Genomic DNA, 27,220 nt, shown 5'->3' on the forward strand with positions numbered 1-27,220 from the left:
GAACTACTTCCTCTTTCTTAATGCCTCCTACTGCAGGCTGAGCAATTATTCTATGCGCGGTAAGTTCACTTCCGTCTTCTTTGTTACACTCTTTATTGCGATAATCAAACAGTTTTAATATGTTCGATACTTAAGTGTTCTGATCATCACATGGATGTATTCTTACGTTTCTGTGCTCCTTACAGTAAGTCAAATAATGTGCAATAAATATACGGTCACTGTCAGTAGTCTTCCAGCTCCAATTCTGCACACAACTGCAGTTTAGAGCCATGTCATCAAAAACGATTATTTTTACGCTTTAGAACTACAGCATACTTCTATATGTCTCTTATAATTTATGATCAATAAATACCCGCCTCGGTGGCTGAATATGTGTTCATTAATGTTAGAAGAATTTAATTAGGTGATGTTTTGTTTCGAGAAAGGATACAAAATGGGCATCGTCTGTCACAGTATTTCTAATTTCCCTATTACGGAGTAACTTAGTCGTGTGGTTAGGGTCGCGAAGCTGTGAGCTTGCATTCGGGAGATAGGGGATTCGAACCCCACTGTCGGTAGTTCTGTGATTTTCTGTTAGATCGCATTTTCGCACCAGGCGAATCATAGGGCTGCATCTTAATTAAGGCCACGGCCGCTTCCTTCCTACTCATATCCCTTTCCTAACCCATCCAGTTGCCATGAGACCTACGTGTGTCGGTGCGACGTAAATCTTCTTTGATTAGTGTCTAACACCTTCAGACTAAGTGATATATATATAACTTCAGTTTGATTAGTGTCCGGCACCTTCGAAGTAAATGATCCAGACAGCTTGAGTTTGATTAGTGGGTTACATATTTAGAGTAAGTGATCGCGTCATTCTGAGTTTCATTACTAGGTGAAATTTTCGGAGTACGTGATTCAGTCACTCTGAGGGTAATTAATGGCTGGCATTTTCAGAGTAAGTATGAAATGGCGTATGGCTTTTAGTGCCGGGAATGTCCGAGGACAAGTTCGGCTCGCCAGGTGCAGGTCTTTTGATTTGACTCCCGTAGGCGACCTGCGCGTCGTGATGAGGATGAAATGAGGATGAAGACTTCTTCGTATATGGTTTATGTCGAACCCAGCCCCAGTGCCAGCGAAATTAACCAATTAAGGTTAAAATTTCCGACCCCGCCGGGAATAGAACCCGGGACCCCTGTGGCCAAAGGCCAGCACGCTTACCATTTAGCCATGGAGCCGGATTTCAGAGTAAGTGATTTAGTCTATTTGAATAGCCTTATTGGTTGTAACGCTCACTGCAGAGGTGGAAGTCGGATTTTCTAGGAATCGTAAGTAAATACTAAGTGTTTGACAGGGCTTAACAATCCAGAAGTCTACTCTTGGGATTGTTTAGCTGTCCATAAGTGTCTGCATCAGTAGATCTTCGGCACTATGTTGCCATAAATAGGAATGAAACAGTCCGTACAAATGAGAAAATTACTTCAAAAATGTATTATAAACTAAGATAAATCGTTATAAAAAGGTATGAAAGCTGTATTCATAAACAATGGGTAATAAGTCTGAATAAGTCATGCTTCATGACACGACAGGGGAAACTATCGTTAAGAGATGGAAGATTTGAATTTCGACACTGCCAATACACTCCTGCGTCAAAAACAATGGGGTATATACTTTTTTAAATCTATGGCTACCCTAGCCCAATCACACGTCCGTTTTATACGTACACAAAGCAGATATTGTATGAAGACCTAGAAAACGACGGTCCGAAAAGGAGTAATCAAGGACAGTCGTAGTTGGTTCCTTTACACTTTTATTATACAGTATTAAGACTTCTTCGTATATGGTTTATGTCGAACTTCCATCACTGCATACCGTATTTTGATCTCTAATAGTTTATCTTGCAGTTGAATCAGCCTTAAAATACTTAACGTGAAACATTTGTCACACGATCATTATAATTGACGATCTTTTCTCATACTGTGACGGAGACACATTTTTTTCTAGGATCCCCTGCAACTTCTGCTGGGAAACATATTCCACTTCCTTCTTAGGTAAATCTTGGTGTCCATCCCCTATGAAAAATGTAGGGCACTACTGAACTAGAACTGAAATAGATAATCGTGAATGTTTAACACAGGCAACTGAGCTTTGTAATTAATCAATAAATACCTTAGAGACAATTTTTCAATGCACGTGTTCATGATTAGGAAGTCATGAATGAATGCCAATTGTGAATACACTTTCCATCGACAAGAATACGCCCGATCATAAATGAAGGAGTTTTAAAGATAGAAACATTATAAACTGGGCATAAGGTGAGATTGTAGAAATTAATTTAATTATAATCAAATATTTATACAACAATATAGGTAATCTGGGCTTCTAAGGGGCTAGCCAAAAAGCATAAATGAAATATTTTTCTCAGAGCCTACGTTATACTCCTTGTTTTTCATTCCGAATGCTTTAGTAGTGGCGTGTTCTTATATAATTCATTTTCGAATTTCTTTTCGTCACACCGACACGGCGATGAAGGTATAGGAATTTCCTAGGAGTGGGAAGGAAGCGGCTGTGTCCTTAATTAAGGTACAGTCCCAGCATTTGCCTGGCGTGAAAATGGCGCGTTCTTAAACTTGGTGCCAGTTTTGGCTTTCTTACTTCACCCAGAATTTTTTTTAAATTTATTATTAATTAGAAGAAGAAGAAGAAATTTATAATAAAATGAGAGAAGAGAAAAGAAACTCTCTAGTAAAGCTCAGGAAAATATTTCAATAAATATCAAGCCGCATATGGATTGTGCCATTATAATACAACGTTATAGTAAAACTATCCCATTCATGTGGAGTTCCAACGTTTTAACGAATATCAATAAACTTTGCTTACCGTGTTTTTGCTTTTGTTCTTTGTCTCATCAATCAATAACTGGTGTGATGCAGCCTTCCATGCCACACTATCCTGTGCTAACCATTTCATTTCTGCGTAACTACTACATCCATAACATAATATGATTGTCATGTGCACACCTTGGTTCACCGCGACTCTACACTCCCTCAAAAACGTACCGAATAAGTCCTTGGTTTCTTACGCTGTATCACATGATTGCATCTCTTGCTCTGGTCAAACTTTGCTAAGTACTTCCCCTGTCTCCATTTCGATTCAGTCTTTCTTCATTCGTGATTCTATCTACCCATTTCACCTTCAGCATTCTTCCGTAACACCACACATCAAGAGCTTCTATTATCTTCCTTTCTGAACTAGTTATCGTCAATTTCTCACTTCTATACAATGCCATGCACCAGATGCAAGTCTTCGAAAACATATTTCTATTTCCTATATCAATGTTCGAAATGAGCAAATTTCTCTTCTTAAGGAAGGCCTTCCTTCCTTGTGCTAGTCTGTATTTTATTTCCTCCTTATTTCTGCCATCGTTAATTATTTTACTGCCCAAGTAACAATATTTATCTACTTCCTTCAAGGCTTCAGTTCCTAATCGGATATTTCCTGCATCGTCTGAATTGGTACGACTGAAGTCCATTAAATTTGTTTTGGATTTATTTACTTTCATCTGGAACTCCTTCCCCATGACTGCGCCCACCACTACTCAGCAATGTCTCCAGATCTCCTGTAGACTCAGATAAAATAACAATATCATCGGCAAATCTCAGAGTTTTGATTTCGTCTCCGTGGATTGTGATTCTCTTTAACAGTCCCTTTTTGATTTCCTGTATTGCCTGTTCTATATAAACAATGAAAGGACTGGGGAGAAACTGCAGCCTGGCCTTACTCCTTTTTGTATTGTTGCTGCTTCTTCATAGCTTTCAATGCTTACCACTGCAGACTTATTTTGTACAGATTGTGGATAATATTCTTCTTTCTCGGTTTCTGATACCGATCACGTTCAGAATCTCAGTCAACATTATCGAATGTTTTTTCTTGATCTAAGAATGTCATATCCTTCTTGGTTCCATCCTCTAAGACCAGACGTAAAGTCAGGATTGCATCACGTGTTCCTATATTTCGTATTGCCTTAAAAGTCATTTTAAAATAATGAAAGTGCTGAATCGGAAATAAATATCTAGATCCTAACGTTTGTCGTCTTTAAACTGAGGTGTTTGGTCCACCAGAATTCGCAATGCAACACTTGTCATTAGTATGCATGTTCAGTACTCAGCCGGAAGGCTGATTGGATCCTCAACAGTTCCACCATTAGCTGTCATAGATGGCCTACATGTTACTGAAGATGCATACTAGGGAAATGAGGAGTGAAGTGGTTTTCTGTTGCTTTCCTCGCCGAGCCAGAAGTTGCTATTACATATCAGTCTACCAAACCCGCTGAAATGCATGCATCAACAGACCATATGACCAACATTTTCACACCATTCACAGCAGGGACTGGCTGTCTAAGGAATGGCATTACTAGCATCGCTCATACCTCAGTCCCTTTCATATTGTCAAAGTCAAGGATGAGACTGAGGCATGTCAGTGAAAGTAACAAAATTGTTCTAGCCCATACCAGAAGACATAGTGCACTGTAAACACTAGATCTCATCAGCAAAGGCATTTGTCATTAGTATACACGGTAAATCTTTCTCTTGCCCGATGGCTTCTAGTATTTAACAGTAAGCCACGACATTACTTACCACGGAGATCTTCGACTGGGGGCCACTGACCTACTAGTAGATGTCAGGCCCCTTTAAACAACAAGCATAACCATAATTAATAATCTTCGACTAATTGTTCCCTTATATCATTTTACACTCAAGCATACATTCTGAGAGGTTAATAATCCATTAATTGGAAGAACATCGAAAGACTTTATTCCAAACAGCAAGTTCTGTAATATCGATGAGCCACTGGCCCACTTTGAACTGTGTAGAATATGGTTTGTCGCTCAACCTTTGAAATAATGTTTCTGTTTCCACTACATTTCGAACGCCGGCCGGGATATCGATATTGTACTATTTTACATATAATTTCCATAAAACAGGCGATGGGATAAAGTAATTGATTTTCGGGTAGAGCCATGTCATGAGGCACCATAAGGACACAATCATGAATATCAGAGATTCCTTTTCTGACGTGCATTTATAGGACGTCTGTTTCCGCTCTCACGGGACATTAGGTGGAGTTAGATCCATACAGCGGAGCTTGAATCTGAAACATGCAAACCGCGTGAGAAATATCATAGGTGGTTTTCTTCATTTTGTCAAAGTTAAGCATCCCACTGGCTACTTTTATGGTATTAGGAGACACCAAGCTGCCGAAAGTTGTCTCACAGGCTTTCTCTTATTTTCCAGTAAATCTGCGATCCGAGGCCGCCCTATTGGAGCACCCGCTAATTTGCGCTCAGAAGGCCAGCGCTCTAGCGTCTGCACCGCTCCACCTAGCTATGGAAGTTCTGAAATGTAAACCTACAACTCTATTGTTAGGATTTCATGTAAATCTGGAGATCTCGTGGCTATGATCGTGATATTCACAGGGGTGTAAAACTACAAACTTGTTTGCTTTAGGAACATTTCCAAGCCCTTATCAACAAACTGAAGGTACAATAATCAAGGTTCACGGGTGAAGAATCCTGATGACATTAGCTTTTCAAACTACCACATTTTCGCCCTGAAAACACTATTTCATGAATATGCCATTATCATAGGCTTAAAGGTACACTTTTATCCATGTTAGTCATCGTTGCCCTCACCAGAGACTTCGTAGGAGGGAACATTGCTCCCCGGTGGGGTTACTCTAAGTTTATCTCATTGTTGAGTGTCCTTTCGGATGAATAGGAAATCGAGTTTAACCGCTGCTCCACTAATGCTTTCGTCATTTACACAAATTATTTTGTATACTTGCTTCTGTCTTTCCCAACAAGTGTTTCATAATGGGGTCAAAGGCCAACCACGTGACCAGACGTCACTTCAAATGATTTCCCAATGTTACTATCAATTTCTAGGAAACAGAAGGTCTTCATTATCTCATTCAAGCTAATTGAGTTCCTTAAGAATTTGCAATTCAACAACGTGAGTAGCAGATCTTGCTATTTCAGCAATACATATACCCATAAACCTCGCATAATGGGCGGCTTGGTTCTAAATTAATAGGCAGTATTGCAATTATATACCTCTCTTTGACGCCTCTTCTCATTTCGTCTACATATAACCTTGTTCTATGTTAAAATACCAGTTTTCCTTATATATTACACAACACAAGGCCATGATGAATGTGGAATATGCGTTAAGTAGATAGTGTAATTTACTGTGATCTGTATACTGTGACCATACAAAAATATAAAATAAATGTTGGATGTTAATACGTTAATCTTCCAAGTAAATATAAAATCAAAAATATGACTCACATAGTCACTGTTGAAGTTAATGTACCTCAGGCAATTTCGAGTGATTCGGGAATCCAATTCCGATGATACGCTTTACCTCACACTCGCACCCGAAAACTTACGTTGAATTATGGGTATTATGGTTACTAAGCAAGTTAAAAAAATATAAATATCAAATCTAAAATAAGGAAATACACAACATTAAATAAAAATATATTGTTCACTGGATGAAATTACCTAATATGCCATGTTAATGACGTGTACCAAATATCGACATTGGCTGAAATTAGGTAGAATAGTAGCCTGACTCACAGGTTGGTTTATATTCCGCCACTTGAAGATCTCATTGTCATGAAGATAGACCGAATTATTGAACACGTTCAACTTGAAACTGAGCGAACTTGAGAACACAGAACAGGAGACGTTTAATAATTATAACGTTCATTCAGATACTTTTTCATGCTTCAGAAAGACCCATAACTGTCTGTTCATGCTATAGGAAATCTGATGACCTACCTATTTAGATTTTTAAAGACGTTGATTGAAATTAAATTACAGGAATGCACCCCAGTTCTCTTCGTCTACCAGAAGCCATAGAGAAACGAAATAGTGAATATATCTCTCCTCTTAGTATTGGCGTCAGGAAAAGCATCCGGTATTAAAGCTGGACGAAATTGACATCACTTGCTGACCTCAATAAACTGAGAAAAGGCCAGGCAGAAGACAAATTTCCATCTCCATTTTCTCAACGTTAAAATTTAGAAAGTAATATTCCATTTCTCGCTTGGAACCACTTCTTCCTTATGATATAACGCACCCCCCCCCCACAATGCACCCTTTCTTACGGGCACAACTACACTTCGTTTTTTTTTTGTTGAACGTCGGAATGAGGGGGAAGTTATTAGCTTAGCGCCTCAGCTCCTAACTTTCCGCCCGGACGGCCGATTTTCGAATCCCGGTCGAAGCTGGGAAGGAATTTTATCCTAAAAAATCACATGTCATCAGGAAGGGAATCCACCTTAAAACCGTGGCCATAACCAAAATGAGCCTGGGTGGTTCAGCGAGCCTAGAAACGTCTGGCAGAAGCTCATGATGACTGAAGGTCGCACTGACTCGGACAAGGCCTTGTCTGCATTTGTCTGTGTGATAAAGTAGCAACAACGGAATGCCATCTTCAGGCCTATCGATCGTGGGATTCGAAACCAACATTTGCCGAATGCTAACTTATATCAACTTAGCCTGTACCATGCAGCTATTTCGCAAGGAAACTATATTATTACTGTGTTTTATGTATTTTCGAGTAAACCCATGAGGACTGAGTACTTGGAGGCTTGTATTTGCCTGCCTTTGTGTCTATATTTATTTCATGCTATTACCGTGGCATTCTTTTCTGTCTCCAGACAAGGTTGTTCCAGCCTTCTTCCTCTTGCTCAACTTGCCATTTGCAAATTTTGAATCTGAAGTTTACCCGGCTTTGAACATCTGCTGGTAAAATTCCTGCCTGGTTCAGATCGGTTCTGATTTCGCCAATTCGCTTCATTGTGTCCGTTTTGTATTTCCTCCTGTTTTCATAGAATTCGACTATTTGCTTGTGTAAGTCCGGGTCAACACTTTTAATATGTCCATAGAACCTTTACCTGAGATTTCGAATGCCACTTTCACTAATGTCAGTTCCAAATTTGTGTATTCTCTGATTTCCTGTTTAGTCCTCAGTCAGTATTGTCCACCTGCGTGTGTTGTCTAAAATTTTTCGTACGAATTTGCATTCCTTTCTTCTCAGTAGTTTCAATGTCTGCTTTCCTGATCAAAATTAGTATTTCTGATCCATAAAACGTTCTGGTTTAATGGCTATCTTGTAATATCTCAGTTTTGTGTGCTTGGAGATTCATTTTTTTATAGATGTTATTGGTTAGTCCATATGCAGTTTCCATCTTTTGGCATCTAATTTCGTTGGATTTCGTTTCGACTCCATTTTCCTGAATTGTTTTACTGAGATATTTAAATCGAGCTACTCGTTTAATTTTGCCGTATTTTGTTTCCACGGGTTTTGGTGCTTTTCAAAAGATATCAGGAAGCCAACTTTTTCTGCAGTCCCTTTCAGGAGCTCAGTCTGATTTTCGGTTGTTGAAATGTCTCGAATTAATATTGCTAGGCCGTATGCATATTCTAGGCAAATTATCGCTAATTTTCCTCTGTCTAAAATGCTTAGTTGGTGAATTTTGGGGACTACTTTCCGTTTGTGCAATTCTTGTATCACTACATTCCTTTTTCGTTTAAGGCCATTACATACTACGTTAAATAAATGTTCCTCATTTCTGGAAGTATTTCTTTGCCATCTGCAATCCCTATTTTTTCCTTGGCAGCCTGTCGTCTTTCCGCCGCCCAAGCACTGTTCTGCTTTGTTCTTCATGGAAGTCTTGAAAGTTGTTGATCTGTAAGCGGTGCAGTGCTCGATTTGAGATGTCCTCTCGGCTTCGTCCATCATTCTTGAAGTCCTTTCTCACCTCCTGGAACCATTTATCAGGAACTTTCGGCCCACTGTCAAGTATCTGATAAATTTGTTTTGTCAATCGTTTTCCCATAAATTCTGAAGAGATGTCCATAGAATTTCAGTCTTCTTTTCCTAATAGACTCCATCGGTAGTTCATTTTCCCGATAGAGTTATTCATGTCCCCTTAACGGATATTGTCCATTTACAACTTTTGGATCCATTATCTTGCGAAGAATTTTTCTGTCAACCTTCTCAGTGTCTCTTAGACCAGCCTTTCCAGTCATTCGGAAACACTCACTAGCTTATGGACATGAAGGCTATGTATGTATGTATGTATGTATGTATGTATGTATGTATGTATGTATGTATGTATGTTGGGTATTCAGCCCGAAGGCTGGTTTGATCCTCCACATTTCCAACAACAAATGTCATAGTTAGCCTAGGCGTCACTGAAGAGGCATACTAGGGAAACGAGGAGTGAGGTAGTTTTCCGTTGCTTTCCTCACTAAGCCAGAAGTTGTTATTACATATCAGTCTGCCCAGCCCACTTAAATGCATGCACCAACCGACCCTATGAGTGATATGTTCACACCAATCATAACAGGGACTGGCTGCATAAGGAATGGTATTACAGTACTAGCATCGTTCATACCTCGGTCACTTTCATATTGTCAAAGCGATGGATGAGGCTGAGACAGGGCAATGAAAGTAACAAATTCATTCTAGCCCATACCAGAAGACAGCGCACTCTAAACACTACATCTCACCAGCAAAGGCATCTTATGGACATATCGTTTTTAATCACAGCGTTGTAGTGTCTGATCTTCGCTTGTAATGATATTGCTTTCTTCTTATAAAGGTTGTAATATCCACGAAAATCAGTGATAACCTTTTCTCATTGTTGACTTCCCTTTCTCATGTTTTCAGTTGTACAATTTCACTCAGATATCTGTTTGACTCCATGGCTAAATGGTTAGTGTGCTGGTTTGATTCCCGGCCGAGGCGGTAAAGGCATGCTTGGTTCGCCCGGAAGGACGTGGGTTCGAATCCCCGTCAGGAAGTCGTAAAATTTAAGAAACGAGATTTCCACTTCCGGAGGTGCATATGGCGCTGAGGTTCACTCAGCCTACACCAAAAAATGAGTACCAGGTTAATTCCTGAGGGCGAAGGCGGCCGGGCGTAGAGCGAACCACTCTACCCCATCACGTGCCGCGGTTAACAATGGTGGAATCCTTTACCTTCCACTCCTCCAAGGGCCTTCATGGCCTGTATGGAGGTGTCTTTGTCTTTTAATGAGAAAATCAGCAGATCGAAGATCAAGGTATGATGGAATTTTGCACTTAGAGGTCTCCTTGTAGGACTACCTCAGCTTTTAGGTCACTTTTGTTGGAAACGGGTAGAGCAAAGCTTATACAAATCTACAAATGTTATTCAGCAAAGAAATGTTCATTACCAAACAAGAGTGTTTTTAGAGAAACCCAAAAAGAAACCAAACCCCGCGGCACTTGACTCCCTTGAAAGGGCCTTGGCCTGCCCTAGCGACCGCTGCTCAGTACGAAGGCCTGCAGATTACGAGGGTTGTAGAGAAAGGTTAGATGAAATGCTGTTTCACAGAAGATATGCCATCCCTGCTCTCGAAACCAGTCTATTTTCAAAACAGAAATAAGGGGGAAAAAAGAAGATCACGATTTTCTTCCCGAAATGTGGAGACGTCACCTAGTTCAAAATACATTTCCTGAAGTAGTGTCTAAAAGCTAAAGGGGGGAAATTAAGCGAAGAATTACGGCATATTCGTCATTCATAGGCTTACGTGGCCTATGTCAATATTGTCTAATGCTTGTTCTTCCACCGAGCGAGCTGAGTGCATGGTGCGGGCCGTGTAGCTGTGAGTTTGCGTTTGGAAGTGATGGGTTCGAATCCTACCAACGACAGACCTCAAAGTGGTTTCCCACAGTATTCTATTTCCCCACCAGGGAAATGCTGGTATTGTAATTTACGTTAAATAAGGCTACGTCTGATTCCTTCTCAATCCTGGCCCTAAACAATCGTTGCTGAAAATCTATCAGAGTTTGTGCGACATTAAGTCAAGCAAAAAAAAAAAAAATGTCTCTGTCGGCGGGGACTACGTCAATCATGTCTTGTAAGCCTCATTATGATACCGCCATAGGTGTTTGGTTTTTTTATTTAAATGTATACTTTTGTAGTGCTTTTTGAGGATCCAACCAAGCTCCGGACTGAAGATTTAACACACAGTCTTAATTTAATTTGCCGGCCCCGTGGTGTAGGGGTAGCGTGCCTGTTTCTTACACGGAACACCCGGGTTCGATTTCCGGCCAGGTCAGGGTTTTTTACCTGGATCTGAGGGCGAGTTCAAGGTACAATTAGCCTACGTGATAACATTTGAGGAGATATCTGACGGTGAGATGGAGGCCTCCGTCCAGGAAGCCAAGAATAACGGTCAAGAGAATTTGTCGTGCTGACCATACGACACCTCGTAGTCTGCAGGCATTCGAGCTGAGGAGCTGTCGCTTGGTAGGCCATGGCCCTTTGTGGTTGTTGCGCCATAGTGTATGGTTTTGTTTCTTAATGAAATTTGTCCTCCTTCTCCATTTTCTTCTTCATATTCTTCGTCTTATAATAAATGCAGTATAATCACATTTTGCATTAAAATATTTCGTACCGAGATCGATAGCTGCAATCGCTTAAGTGCGGCCAGTATCCAGTATTCGGAAGATAGTGGATTCGAACCCCACTGTCGGCAGCTCTGAAGAAGCTTTTCCGTGGTTTCGCATATTCACACCAGACAATAATGCTGGGGCTGTACCTCAATTAAGGCCACGGCCGCTTCCTTCCCACTTCTATCTCCTTCCTGCCCTATCGCCATAAGACCTATCTGTGTTTGTGCGACGTTAGGCCAATTGTAAGGAAAACATGTAAAAAGATTCGTACATCCTAAGGATGTTGAATCGCGAGTTTAGATTTCTTCTTTAAAAGCTCGCCACTATTAATAGAAACACGTTATATTAGCTCCGAGTGCGTATTGATTACTGCCTGATGTTCCGACCCTCTCTTTTGAATACTCCACTCCCACTGCTCTAATGCATGAGCCTAAAGATTACCTTGGACATTTGTTATGTGAGTGACTTAAAGGAGATTCCAATCTTTGGCTCGCGTGTCGAAAGGCACAAAAGGTCATTCAGTCAGCCACCCACAAACTTCTCCAGATATGGCACGCATGGCAAGGAACATGCAACATGCGACAACACTGCTGCAGCTGCCCAGCGTGTGAGCCTTGCCAACTCCATCAACGTTTCTTATTACTTTCACGAAAATACACGATCTAAGCAAACAGTCTTGATAAAAAGGAATGGACGTGAAAATTAACGTGTTACCGTATTTAACCCTTTATACATCACTGGTAGAATAATTTAGTACTGCTATGAACGTTCTCAGTACTGTTATTATGCACGAACTCTTTTATTCCTCAGACGAATTCAATCAAATGCGGACGTGTGTGGGGATGTCGTAAGGGCCAAGGATATTCGTGATGATAACGTTACTGATAATGACAAGTTAAACACGAATTTTCAGTTATGTTGAAATTAGATCAGAAGTATGTTACAAACGCTGTCAAGTGCCACAATGGTGCCACCTTGGTTAGTACTTTCAGGGCAGTTATCGAAAAGAGTCAGAAAATGTGTTAATTTTTGATAATTAACTTATATCCTTTAACGCCTTATGGGGATCGCAGTGTTTCGACAAAGGAGCACCATTTTTTTCTGCTCTTTCATTTCTCCCCAGTTCTTTCCTCACTGATATCCTTCCGCTTCTATAGTCAGCCGTCTTGTCATCCTGGGCCTACCTTTCCTCCTCTTCTCTTATAGATTCCAAACAAGTGCCTCGTATGCTGTACGATCGTCTGACCGCCGCAACGAATGCCTCACCTATAACCATTTTCTCATTTTTGTTTCCAGTTCTATAGGCTTTTGACTGGTCCTTTCCCAGAGCGTAGCATTGGACATGATATTTCACCACCAAATGCGCAGGCTTTTCTTGAGGCATCGGTTAATGAATGCCTATAGCTTGTGTGTAATACGCTTCGTTGCTTTCCAGGTCTTCCATCCATTGCAAAGAACAGATGAGAGTTGACGTCACTCTTGAGGATGTCGCTAATAACACAGATTTCAACCATTATTCTGGCAAGTAAGAATACTAACTAGTCGGTCCGTTATTGTGGCCATATAAAGGGAACTGAGCTTTTATTCAGCCCTAATGTATCATTTTATCACTTTTTAATGTAGATGAGTTAAGACGAATATTTAGTGTTTATCATTTTAGACTGCGAAGCATATGCTGCAGAAACATACTGCTGGACTTTTGCCGTCTAAACGCTCGCCAGTCACAGTAGCTTCAGTGAACAGTGGCCATGGGTGGCTGGTCCCGCCGTCATCTGTCGTGAGATTGGATTTCCGTGGATTTCCAATTTCCTCACTAAGGCAAATGCCGGGATGGTTGCTTTTACAGTCCACGGCCGCTCCCCACTCATCTTCTTCGCACCTCAAAACACTGCAATAAATTTCCTGGCCCTTCAGTACCCTATCAGGGAAAGGTATAACAACATTTTAGTGGTAGTAGTCTAAAAGATAACCTACTATTGCTGTACTTTTACAATGTGAATTATACTGTACGCTTGTTCATTTCGTATTTACTCCCCGACGTCATTCAGCTTCAGTAAACTCCCAATTATTTCAACAACATCAAAACATTTTACGCAATTTTATATAATATAGTATGTGTAGGACGTAACGTGTTATTTTATGGATAGCGTTGTGACACTTCTCACTTACTATACAAATTGGCAAAATGTCACTCGATTTGAAAGATTCCCATTCATTAATGAAATTACACATCACAGTGGAACGTTTTCCTAGACTTACGTGTCTTCTCTCTTGTTGCTGTCCCAAGACTGGTCAGCAAAGAACATGCTAGTCTCCGAACTTCTGCGCTTCTCTACATCATTAAACTTCTGTTAGGTTTGAAATTTGTAGTTCTTGTTGTTAATGTCTCAATTATATAACGTGTTCTGCCCTAAGGAAGGACTCACACATCACCTGTCTATGCATTCCTGTCTTCAGCTGTTCTCGTAGTTTGTCGGTAATTTTTTGCTTTCTTCACACTCTCCACCAACTGATATCTTCTTCGTCCTCTTCCATTCCTTCCGTTTAGTAATCCTTCAAAAACATCCATCATCAAACCTTCTCTTCACAACCGGTGACCTGGCCAGTTCCTCCTCTTTATATCTTTTTTTTTTCGGTTTTCTCACACCTGTGGGGTCGCGGGTGCGAATTATGTCGCACATGTAGATTTGGCCCTGTTTTACGGGCGAATGCCCTTCCTGATGCCAACACTACGGTGAAGGAATGAATCACTATTGCGTATTTCTATGGTGGTTGGTAGTATTGTGTGTTGTCAGAATATGAAGAGGAGAGTGCTGGGTCAAACACAAACTCCAAATCTCCGAACCAGAACAATTAATCACACGAGATTAAATTCCCCGACTCGGCCGGGAATCGAACCCAGGACCCTCTGAACCGAAGGCCTCGATGCTGACCATCCAGGCAATGAGTCAGACTTCTTTTTCCTTATATGTATACTGCTTGGTATAATAGTTTCCGTTTTTCTCGAATTCTTTCCTATACTTGCTCGTTCCTTACACATACTATCCATGATATCCGCTCTATCCTTCTCCATAACCACCTCTCAAATGCTTCTAGTCTTCTTTCGCCTTTTATTTTACATTCAGCTCTCGGCTCCATACAGCGCCACGCTCCATACAAAGCATTTCGCCAAATTCTTCCTTAACCTCAAGTCTAACTGAACACAAAAGATCTGTCTTTCTGTCTTCATTAGCAACAGCATTGGGAGTTCTTATTTTCTTACTGCTTCAGTATCATCCGTTATTATAATTCCTAGGTATTTGAAATCTCCTGGCTGAGTGGCTCAGACGGTTGAAGCGCTGGCCTTCTGAAACCTAACTCAGTCCGGTGGTATTTGAAGGTGCTCAAATACGTCAGCCTCGTGTCGGTAGATTTGCTGGCACGTAAAAGAACTCCTGCGAAACTAAATTCTGGTAGATCGGCGTCTCCGAATACCACAAAGGTAGTTATTGGGACGTAAAGCCAATGATCATTATTATTATTATTACTATTATTATTATTATTATTATTATTATTATTATTATTATTGAAAGCTCCGCCTCTGTGTATAGTGGTTGGTGTTATTAGCTGTCGCCCCTGGAGGCCCAGGTTCGATTCCCAGCTCTGCCATTAAATTTGAAAAGTGGAACGAGGGCTGCAACGGGGTCAACTCGGCCTCGGGAGGTCAACTGTGTAGAGGCGGGTTTGATTCCCACCTCAGCCATCCTCGAACTGGTTTTCCGTGGCTTCTCCTCCAAGTCAATGCCGGGATGGTACCTAACTTAAGGCCACGGCCGATTCCTTCCCTCTTCCTTGCCTGTCCCTTCCAATCTTCCCATCCCTCCACGAGGCCCCTGTTCAGCATAGCAGACGAGGCCACCTGGGCTAGGTACTGCTCCTCCTCCCCAGTTGTATCTCCCGACCTAAAGCCTCACGCTCCAGGACACTGCCTTTGAGGCTGTAGAGGTGGGATTCCTCGCTGAGTCTGAGGGATAAACGGACCCTGGAGGGTAAACAGATTAAGAAGGAGAAGAAGATTATTGAAAACTGATACTTGTTCAATATTATCTTGATCTATCTTGATGTTTGCAATGTCTCACTTCAGGGATAGAAAATCATTGTCATTATTCTTACGTAGTTGTGCAGGAATTTTATCTAATCTAGTATTTTTGTAGTGTCTAGGCAAACATACATATAAAAAAGTAATCAATTATTTGGCATGAGTATTGGAAATTTGAAGATTGTGGCTAAGATATGTGAAGTAAAAAACTGAAGTGGCACAGGTTACTTTAGTGTACTTCAAAATTTTGCCTCAGTGGACAGGTTGTCGTGTGTCCTACTCATGATGCCAGGTTCGCGGTTTCGATCCCGGATGATCTAGTTGACTTTTGAAGAGTGATCAGAAATGTTACCACTCCACGACAATTTGTGGGCACGTTAAAGGTGTGTCTCGATGCACTCAGTGGACCCTGACAAAATTAAATGAACACTGTCATAATATTCACTAGGTAGAATTTCACGTTCGTTGCTAGAGAGCAGCACAATCGGAATGTCGAAATTGGTAGGCAGTGAGTCTAGATGGCACCGCTTAAGAAAGCTTACGAATCGGTGGCTAAGGCTGTGGATGATTATTGTTGTTGTTATTATCATTACCTCAAAATTTTATTCCAGAATTCCTCTAAAATTATCCCTCAGCCTTCGCTAAAGATAGGCGCGTTAGCGGAAGAATATCTGCACACTGAATATAAGAAGCGAAGTCATCTCCATACAGGCCATGAGGGTCCTTGGATGGGTGGAACGTAAAGGCTTCCACTATCCGTAACGTCGGCACTTGGTGCTAAGTCCGGCCGCCTTTGCCCCCAGGAAATAATCTGGTACTCATTTTTTGTGTAGGCTGAGTGAACCTCAGGACCATATGCACATCCGGAAGTTGAAATCTTGTTTCTTAATCTTTTCAACTTCCTGACGTGGAATCGAACCCACGTCCTTCCGGGTGAACAGAGCACGCCTTTACCACCCCAGACAGGCAGCCCCTACACCCTGAATCCTCCTAGGTCCAATATTGTGTGTTTTGTTAAAGTACTGTAGATTACGTTAGGCACTACCTTTCTTCGATCATTGACAGAAACTCACTGAGGAAAGTCAAAATTTATTTCATCCTTCCCCTAGCAAATTCGCTCATGCTTGGCGGCTAATAAATCACACGATTGTACAGTTAATCTACGAAGCAAACAACTATAATTTCTACTCAGAAGTAAGAAAGGATCGAAATCAACTATTCTCAGGATAAATGACCGAGTTCGGGTTTCAGTAATTACAAGAAAAGCTTGCGACGAGAGAAACCTTTTTCACGATTTGGAAGATGGTCATTTCCGACACTTCACCGCATACAAAGGAACTTCAATTGTTGAGAGAAAGCTCATTTCACATTTGACAGCTGATGTGGAATGTCTTTTAGAAACTCCAATTTAGCGGTAGTCTCCCAGTTAGTCTGTAACAGAACACTGCGTCGCTGACCTCGACATCCGTCGATCGTGAAGGGGGCACCGAGTGTCCTCCACGCAGTCATTAATCACCGAGTCCTAGCCGCCAGTAATTTGTTTCCCGCCAGCAACGGTGTTAGGTGTTTCGCAAGTTAGACTTTGGGGTTTCTATAATATCAGCCTGCTATGGTGATATAGGAGGCGCTGAGCCGTTGCTCCCTTCATATATTGAGAAAATTGCTGGTTAGGAGATAAATTATCGTGGAGATCACCTACGAGGCACCGTAATGTAATGTGATTTGGATTTCAAGATCTACCAGACAATTTGATTTGAGTGTCTATTTGAAACATAGGAAAATATCATTACTTTTCTTGCCCCGGGCAGGGGGTAGTTTTTGGGTTGATAGTGGTCTCCAATTCAAAATACTAGTCAATTAGAGCAAACTCTTTGCTTCGAGTTCTATTATACAATATGATGTCGTTCTCTCTTGAATCTGAAAGAATATTCATGATGCTACTATAATGTATGTATGTATGTATGTATGTATGTATGTATGTATTCAAAATTTAATCTCCGTGGTAACGATATTAAGGCACAACATACTAATTTATTTAAATGAATGTATTTTATCACATATTGAGATTTATTTTGAAATGTGTGAACAATGCCCAATTCCACAACGTACGTACATTGAACAAAAAGTGTAAACATTCTGAATTTCATATTCAATTTACTAATGATATTTATGTATTGAAAGTCTTACTCACTCTTCAAGAAAGCGAAATATATTATCTTCGTGTTTTTAATGAGTATGATATAAGGCAAAATCAAAATGTAACCGCAGTAAATTAGTAATTGAGTTAGGAGTTGAAAAATTCAAATTTTGGAAAATAGCAAGGCAAGGATTCTAATCATTACATCATTCCACTTGCCGTAAAACTTCCAGTATATTCGAGTGCAAAAATCTGTGTTGTCATTTGTAAGTGATTTCGGGTGGGTACATGCTGTAGAAATTTCAAATTGCAGCCAGACTAAGGACGTATCCTATCAACAAGATGTGGGCGTATTAATGGAGGTAGGGAAAAATTATAATATGGTTGAACTATCTTGGAATGGGCGCAACAGGCAGCTGTTACTACGACGTTGCCTGTGATATAGTGCATGGAGGAAGGAATAGTGTGACATCATACTTTACACCGAATAACGTTTCTTTTTGCAGCTCTATGATGGTCATATACGTGGTTACTGATATTGTAGTGACAGAATGGGTGAGTCACGAATTATACTTGACCGTGCAAATGTGATACGTGGCATTATATTATGAGGTACAGATTAATTAGAGTCCCTATACGCCCAGTACTTATTCCTCGTACGTTGTCAGCCATCGTTTCATCTCTGAGAAGTTTGAGTCTATTGTCCCTTGCCCTTAGACTGGATCATTCATCAACACGACATTGCAGGCACGTAATGTCTGAAAACTCGTGGAATACGTCGGTGTTTCACTTCTTTCTACACGGTCCCATAACCTGCCACCCATTCAACACGTCAGATTCCCGTCGCACTTCGAATCATCCATGACAAGACCAGGTGAAATTCGGCAGTTTGTCGAAGGAGAATGGACGTATACCCAAGGTATCTTCCAATGTATTCAACCACATGTAGCTCGAGATACATCCATCCACTTCAGACCAAATTCTATATATTTTTTTCGTAGAACTGAGACGAAAATAAAGTAGTTGAATACTTATAATATTCAAGTGCAGACCTAACGCCACTTATCCCCCAAAGGTAACAGTGCTGACTCTTTTTCCGTAGGCAAGAAGGAGCAGATTCAGCGACGCAAAGTACTGAGATGTTCTGTGGAACGTGGGGCTCAGAATTAAGGTATAATTCTTGCAATTTCCTCGTTAACGACTGGCAAGTATTCGAAGCCTGCCTGATTACATTCCTTATCCGTGGGGTGCCAGGATTTCCCCAACTCAAGGCACCGCGTTGTCAACTCCCCCTTTCAACTACTTAGACACTGACAACGAACAGCGAGACTGGACAGAACTCCATGCAACCATGCAACATTGGAGACCTAACAAGCGAACCCTGGCACGCTTTTGAAGTACTCCACGTGGACTGTCATCGACAAAGCAAGCAGGCTATTGGTCAAGAGCCATCTGCTGTTGGTCACAAGGGAGGCGACTGTAGGCAATCACAAGTCTGGTTACCGTCGGGAGGTGGTGCTGCTTAACATTTCAGTCACCGGTCGTTAACGAGGAAACTGAGAGAACTACATGTTGCATCATGGCAGTTGCACATTAGTTGGAAATACGGCATATAGGAGAAAGCGCGTACCGTGGCCTGGTACGAGTTAGTGAATGGCCATTCCTTGAGCGACATCAACACAAAACTCGTTACTGTAATCGGTGATTCCGGAATAATTGTGAAAATGATTCAAAATTAATGCCACATATTAACTGAAGGCAGATGAAATCATTCAGATGAAGCTCGATCCAGTTTTCATATCATTGTCAGTAGAGGTGAAAACAATTCAAACAGTAATTAAATGTTGCTTACCGGGTGAGTCGGTCGTGCCGTTAGGGGCGCGCGGCTGTGAGATTGCATCCTGGAGATAGTTGGTTCGGCTCCCAATGTCGGTAGCCCTGAAGATGGTTTTCCGGGATTTCCCATTTTCACACCAGGCGAGCTGGAGCTGTACCTTAATTAAGGCCACGGCCGCTTCCTTCCAACTCCTAGGCCTTTCCTATCCCATCGTAGCCATAAAACCTATCTGTTTCGGTGCGACGTACAGCCACTAGCAAAAAAATGTTGCTTAGGATGTCAAGACATCCGTATTCAACAACTTGGGCCCCGAATTCAACGCAGGAGGGTAACAAGTCGGTGCAGCATTTAGAAGAATGCCTCGAGGGCTCTCTCAAATTCCACCCGAGAGCAAGTAATCACTCAGTGATGCGAATAGCTTTGCATCAACGCTATGTTTACCTGAATGTCTCTTTACCATCGTGAATTAACGATTGTCAACGCATCGGACTAAATCGTGAACAAGTTACAAGTCTCCTACCAAAATATAGATCTCATTCTGTACTGAATCCTGAATTTAACAAGGTATTTCACAAAAGCGTTACCGTGATGACTGATATATGAAACTGCATTTCAGTATCGAATATTGATGTATATACGTACTTTGAATTTTCTCTTGTACGGTATAGGTACCAAAATATTTGCCAATATATTTTAAATCCTCCCCGTGCAACCGCGAGAGTTTCTATGAACGTGGGTATGTGGTTTAAAAATGCATATGATTTTCTTTTGGAAATTTACGAAATTTCAGCCTTGGTTCACCATGAGAAAGGCATGACATTGAGAATGTCTCCTTTAAGGCCAATTCTTCTTGGTCAAGATGGCTAGCTTCCAGTATACTGCCATACATCACGTCAATATGTGCATATATGTCCTATTGTACCTTCGATCCATGACGTATAGTATTAGTCCATTCAGTTCCACTGTATAAACTTCACATAGATACGTATACCATAATGAATTCATTATACATTTGGTTCAGACTACAACATAGAGAGATGGAAGGAAATGAATTTACGACATGAAATACCTTTTTAGAACTCTCGTTTCATAGACTAGGGTTCGAATCACTGTCACCTTATTGAGATGTGAGTGATGATATCTTCGAAACGTCACAACAGTACTTTGCATCTAATCTGAACAATCCCTTGAATAGTCCGGGTTTGATTCTCTGATTTGCTATGGAGTGTTTAGGTCCTTGTATGAAGGTTGGAGCAGGATGACGACTAGAACAAGATGAAGAGATTTAAGCTTGAATCCCAGTCCACTTCATTTCAGAAGTGGTTTCCCTCTTCACTTTCTGGTGTACGCTGGTCTTATAAAACCCACGACGACCTTCTTCCAATCTGTCCCGATTCATTAGGTACACATACCAATACAGAGGTACAAAGATTAACAAGGGAAATCTTTCGATAGGACAAGGCCCAGTGCAACTTGGGTAAGTGATCATTTAACATACTGGATGTTAAATGTATTTGTAATAATCAATTTCCCGTAAAATAAATTGTAAATGGCTGAGTATCTCGGAATAGTCAGCTGCTGATGACACAGAATGACCTTGCGTAGGAACTGTAGAATACAGCGGTAATTCTGTTCTAAAATTATATAAAACACGTTATAACTAAAATGAGATTTTGACAGGATGAACAGAATTTCACTCTCTACAAACCTATTTTTCTAACAAGTACGATATAAATATATTAAAATATTAGGGTTAAGAGGGAAAAATGGTTTATTGTAATATCAACTTCTATTATAGGCTGCCAACAATGAACAAAGTGTACAATATTCAAATGAATAATGTAAAACCTAAAAAGGTGAGAACTAAGATGTGTGCTGGGGTGAGTAGCTTAGACGGTAGAGCGCTGGCCTTCTGAACCAACTTGGCAGGTTCGATCCTGGCTCAGTCCGGAGCGGGCGAATTGGCCATGCGGTTAGGGGCGCTCAGCTGTAAGCTTGCATCCCGGAGATAGTGGGTTCGAACCCTACTCTCGACAGCCCTGAAGATAGTTTACTGTGGTTTCCCATTTTCACACCAGGCAAATGCTCGGGCTGTACCTTAATGAAGGCCTTTCCCATCCCATAATCACCATCTGTGTCGATGTGACGCAAATCAAATTGTAAAAAAAAGGCTCAGTTCGGTGATATTTGAGGGTTGTCGAATACGTCAAGCTCGTGTCGGTAGATTTACTGGCACCGAGGAAATTGCCCGTGCGGCTAGGGGTGCGCAGCCGTGAGCTTGCATCCGGGAAATAATCTAATCCCACTGCTGGCAGCCCTGAAGATGGTTTTCCGTGGTTTCCCATTTTCATACCAGGCAAATGCTGGGGCTGTACCCTAATTAAGGCCACGGCTGCTTCTTTACAACTCCTAACCCTTTCCCATCCCATCCTCGTCATAAGATCTATATGTGTCGGCTCGACGTAAAGCCACTAGCAAGACAACTTTCTTAAAATGGCTTGAATAGGACTGGACAATATATATATATATATTTGAAATATTGTTAAGATTTGAAATGGTGGTCAACATCCGGTTAGCCCAGGTTCGATACCCAACAGTGCCTCTAATTTAAGGCTGTTGTGAAGCGCACAATGTTGCAGGTAAAGCACCAACACAGAGATGTCGTTTACAATGCATCTTTCGGCGATTCCGAAAGCAATTCTACATGACTGTTCTCAAACAGAGCGTACAGGAACAAAGTCGAAGTCATCTCGGTACAGGCTATGCAGGACCTGGAAGGAGCGGAAGGTAAAAGTTTCCACCATCCGTGAACTCGGCAGTAAGCGGAGTAGTTAGCACTATGCCCAGCCGACTTTGCCAATTAACGTGATACTCATTAATGGTGCGGCTGAGTGAAACTCAGGCCATGGCCCTCTTCTGAGGAGGAAATCTTATATATCTAATTTGTTCGAACTGTTGACGGGGAATCGATTCCACGTTCTTGTGAGTTAGGCATTCACCTCCTTTACCATCTTGCCTTTTCAGCCGTTCATCACATATATGTCACAGTCAGTTCCTTTAAAGTCCTAATCAAAAATAATTGCAAAATACCCTCACAGTACAAACACCACACAAACAATGGTTACCAAACGAGACCAAACAGGTACACAATTCTGTCAACAATTGTGTCTCAAAGCTCTCGAAATGATCTAGTATTGAAGTTTCAATACGTAACATCAGCGAATGTAATGATTTGCTGGGCACATAATCTGATTATCTTCAAACAATTTTCACTTTAATTACATCTTGCCTCATTCCCCTTGTTCCCTTTGTCACTCTCATTGCCACGTGTACTTTCACATTTATTCTCCCTGCCCCTGCACGCCCGTACCCCTCACACTTTTACTATCACTGTAAACGCTGCCGGATTTCCCAGTGTTCGTAATCATCATCACACTAAACCGAGTGCTGGTGTCAAGTGGCCGCAGTACTTCCTGTTTCCTCGCACGGTCGCACCATTCATTGCGTGTTGGAGCTCTGTTCATCACCGACCAGAATGTGCCATATCGTTCGCCAAGCACTGCCCATTTCAAATAAAAATAAAATAAAAATACTTTCCTCTAGCCCCACCATGTTTAATGATTTACTTTGCCCAGCGATGACCAGGTGTTACGTATCGCATTCTCTTCGTAATTACAACCTCTATTTATAGCTACCCGGAACTTATGGGCGCTTCGCCTATTTCACTGCTGCAATATTATTTGTGCAAAAATCTATTATTATTATTATTATTATTATTATTATTATTATTATTATTATTATTATTATTGTGGAAATTGAAGTAGTAATAGTAAATGACAAAATAGTAAATTTCCAAATACTTTCAATGAATAAACTATATTAAAGTTGTTTGTGAGGATTGTCAAATCTGCATGCAAGATCAATTCTTGCTAAAAGGTTAGTTGATGAAGCTGGTAACCAAGTCCACTTCATTCCTCATACGACTATGGATTTAATATTGTGCCCGCATAAATTCTCTTCAGTCGTGCAGAAGTGATATCCTTCAACGTTATTTACAAGGTGTAAGAAAATGTTAAGAATAAGTATTGTTTGGAATATTTATTTTCGATTCATTTGTGTAGTGAATGATTGATTCATGGATTTCATCAGCGTAATATGTGGATTAATGAATGTTTGCCCTGCAAAATGAAAACCAATCACTCGTTTTGATTATGGCTTGATTGCCTTTCCTTTCTTCACATAACAGACGAGGTTCGTATTTGGAAAGCTACAATAATACATGTCCTAGTACATTGGTTGTCAAAGCTAGGGGCTTTACGTCGCACCGACACAGATAGGTCTTATGGCGACGATGGGATAGGAAAGGCCTAGGAGTTGGAAGGAAGCGGCCGTGGCCTTAATTAAGGTACAGCCCCAGCATTTGCCTGGTGTGAAAATGGGAAACCACGGAAAACCATTTTCAGGGCTGCCGATAGTGGGATTCGAACCTACTATCTCCCGGTTGTCAAAGCGTGATCCGCGAACCTGAGAACGTCGCTTTCTTCTTGTATTTCCTATTCAAGAGCATCCATTCGAGCGTACGGTAGCGAAAAATTGTTATTATCAAGTGTGTGTGTGTGTGTGTGTGTGTGTGAGGGAGAGAGAGAGAGAGAGATAGAGAGGCACTGAATATAGCACAAATCATGCATCAGCACGAGTTCCCTGTACCCTATTCGGCTCAATAGCAGAATGGTAAGTAACTTTACTCCTCGGGGTCCAGGGATCGATTCCCGCCTGGGTCGTAGGATTATAATCATAAGCAATTTATTCCCTTTTGCTTATGGAAGGGATGTTTGTGCTGTCCCGAACGTTCCTGAAACTCCTGAACACCACACCATCGCTCAAGCACAATTACAGGCAACTTCCCTTACATGGCAGACGCAGAAGCTTTACCTTTCAAGTCCTGCATCCGGCTGTAATATCCACATAAATTAAATTATTATTATTATTATTATTATTATTATTATTATTATTATTATTATTATTATTATTATTATTATTATTATTATTATTATTATTATTATTATTGCCTCCCTCGTCTTATTATCTTTCTTCTTCATGGCCTTTCCCCATTTACTTGGGTTTGATACTAAATGTGGATTATGTCCAGATCAATGCCCAAATGCCCTTCCTGTTGCTAGCCCTGTGTGGACGGAAATATTCACTACTGCGTATGTCTCTAGTAGTTGGTAGTGTGCTGTGTTGTTCCGAAGTGAAGATGCGTAACATCCAGTCACCGAACTAGAGGTGACTTAAATCTCCGACCCGGTTGGAAATCGAACACGGAGTTTTCTGAACCGGACGCCACTATGCTAACCATTCAGCCAAGAAGAGGAAGAGTGTTCGCTACCTCGGGTACCTTTATTATTCTTTGACATCGGAATGCTGGCAACCAAATAAGAGCGCTTACGTGATGTTGATAACGCGCTCATAGCCACGGGATTTCCAGTTTTAAGTGGAATCCAAACCAGAGGGACTCGACATTTCAGTTCAAAAATCCTGTCGGGTTCAGCCAGCATTCTTCGAACTGTGACCTCCTCTCTCAAAGGCCAGTCCCATTGCCACTCGGCTGTCTCTCTCCTTACCTATATGAGGTCGGCAATAACGAGGATTAAGCTCCCATTCACGGACGAATGCCCGTCCTGACATCAAACCTATACAGAAAGTACAGGGTGGGGCAGAGTGGGCTCCCTGATTTGATGGGTTAACTGTATAAAAACCGTACAAGATTATTACAAAAGCTTTTTATTTCTGAAATCTGCATACAATGCCATTTTTTTTTCATTTGGTTCTAAAAATGATATCGTCCAGGTGACGACCTTGACGAGCGACGCACATATTCAGCCGTTCAATAAAGTTTTCAAAAACTCTGCGCAGCATATCTGGCGTTATTCCAGCGATGACATCAGCAATTGCTTCCTTAAGGGCTTCCACGGTCCTTGGTCGAACTTTATAAACCTCGGATTTGAGGTAACCCCAAATAAAATAATCGCATGGGCTTGAATCGGGGGATCGAGGGGGCCATGAAACATCCCCTCGTAATGAGATCACGCGGCCGGGAAACTGTTCTTGCAGAAGTTGGCGAGAGCGACGGGCGGTATGAGCCGTGGCACCATCCTGTGGAAACCAAAAGGCTTCCATTTCCTCACCATACTCTTCCATTTTGGGGAAGAAAAAGTTCTCCAACATCTCACAATAGCGCACAGCGTTCACAGTAACGGTTGCATCTTCCGATTCAAAAAAGTAGGGGCCAATAATGCCTATGGAGGACACAGCACACCACACAGTCACTTTTGGTGAATGAAGAGGTCTTTGGTGAAGATTGCGTGGGTTTTCAGCTGCCCAGTAACGAAAATTTTGCTTATTTACTGTGCCCGAGAGGTGAAAATGGGACTCATCACTAGACCACAGAATAGCACCAGGTTGTAAAGAAGCTAACATTGCATTGCAAGCATCTGTACGTTTAACAAATTCTTCTGGCCTCAATTCTTGAACAACCATCATCTTATAGGGGTGTAAATAAAGATCACAGTGTAAAATTCGCCTTACCGTTCTGGGCGATTTTCCAAAAGGAGCAGCATGTTTCCGCGTAGAGCGCGATGGGGATTGTTCAATAGACGCTCTCACCGCCATGCTGTTCTCAGGTGTCCTCACACTTCTTGGTTGTCCGACTGGTTTTCTAGGAAGTGCAGATCCTGTCGCCCGTACACTTGTAATCCATTTCCTCATGATTTTAGCATCAGGAACACTGTCATGACGATTCAAACCAAACCGCCTACGAAATGCCCTCTGCGTCGCCACCACACTATCGTTATTTTTAAAAAACGTTTCGACTACAAAACCACGATGCTCGCCAGTCCACGGCATGGTGACTACTAAAATGGCGTCTTTCCCGCCACCAAATGCTACTACTCCCACTCCGCTTACTCACGTGCACGCTCTTCAGTGATTTATTGAAACTAGGGGGTCCACTCTGCCCCACCCCGTATATTCAATCTCGCTGTTTTTGTGGTAGTTTGTAGTGTGATGTCGTATGAAAATTAAAATGTGCATTAAGACGAACACAAAAACCCAGCTGGAGGAATGAACCCAACAGGTTAAAATATATGGCCCGACCGGGAATCGGGAAATGGAAAAGTCCAAAGAAAAGCGATCGATTTGTCCTGGGTGATCTCCGACAAAAGATTAGCGTTACAAAAACTTTTTGCAAAGTTTGGGCTGGAAAGACTTGGAAGATAGGAGACGAGCTGTTTGAATAAGCGGTATGTTCCGAGCTGTCATTGGAGAGATGGCGTGGAATGATATTAAAAGACGTGTAAGTTTGAGTGATGTTCTTAAAAGTAGGAACGATCAGAATATGAAGATATAATTGGAATTCAAGAGTAGAAATTCGTCAAACATTTATTTATAGGACGAGGAGTTAGGGATTGGAATATTTTACCAAGGGAGATGTTTGATAAGTTTCCAAATACTTTGAATTTATTTAAGAAAAGACTAGGTCAACAACCAATAGGGAATCTCTCACCTGGGCGACTGCCCTAAATGCAGATCAGTGGTGACTGATTGACTGATTCATTGACTGAACCCGGGGCCTTATGAACCGAAATCCAGTCCGATGACCATTCAGCCAAGAAGCCAAACAAACACTTTATTTTA

The sequence above is a fragment of the Anabrus simplex genome, chromosome 2 (assembly GCF_040414725.1).
Source record: "Anabrus simplex isolate iqAnaSimp1 chromosome 2, ASM4041472v1, whole genome shotgun sequence".
NCBI classification, from domain to species: Eukaryota; Metazoa; Arthropoda; class Insecta; order Orthoptera; family Tettigoniidae; genus Anabrus; species Anabrus simplex.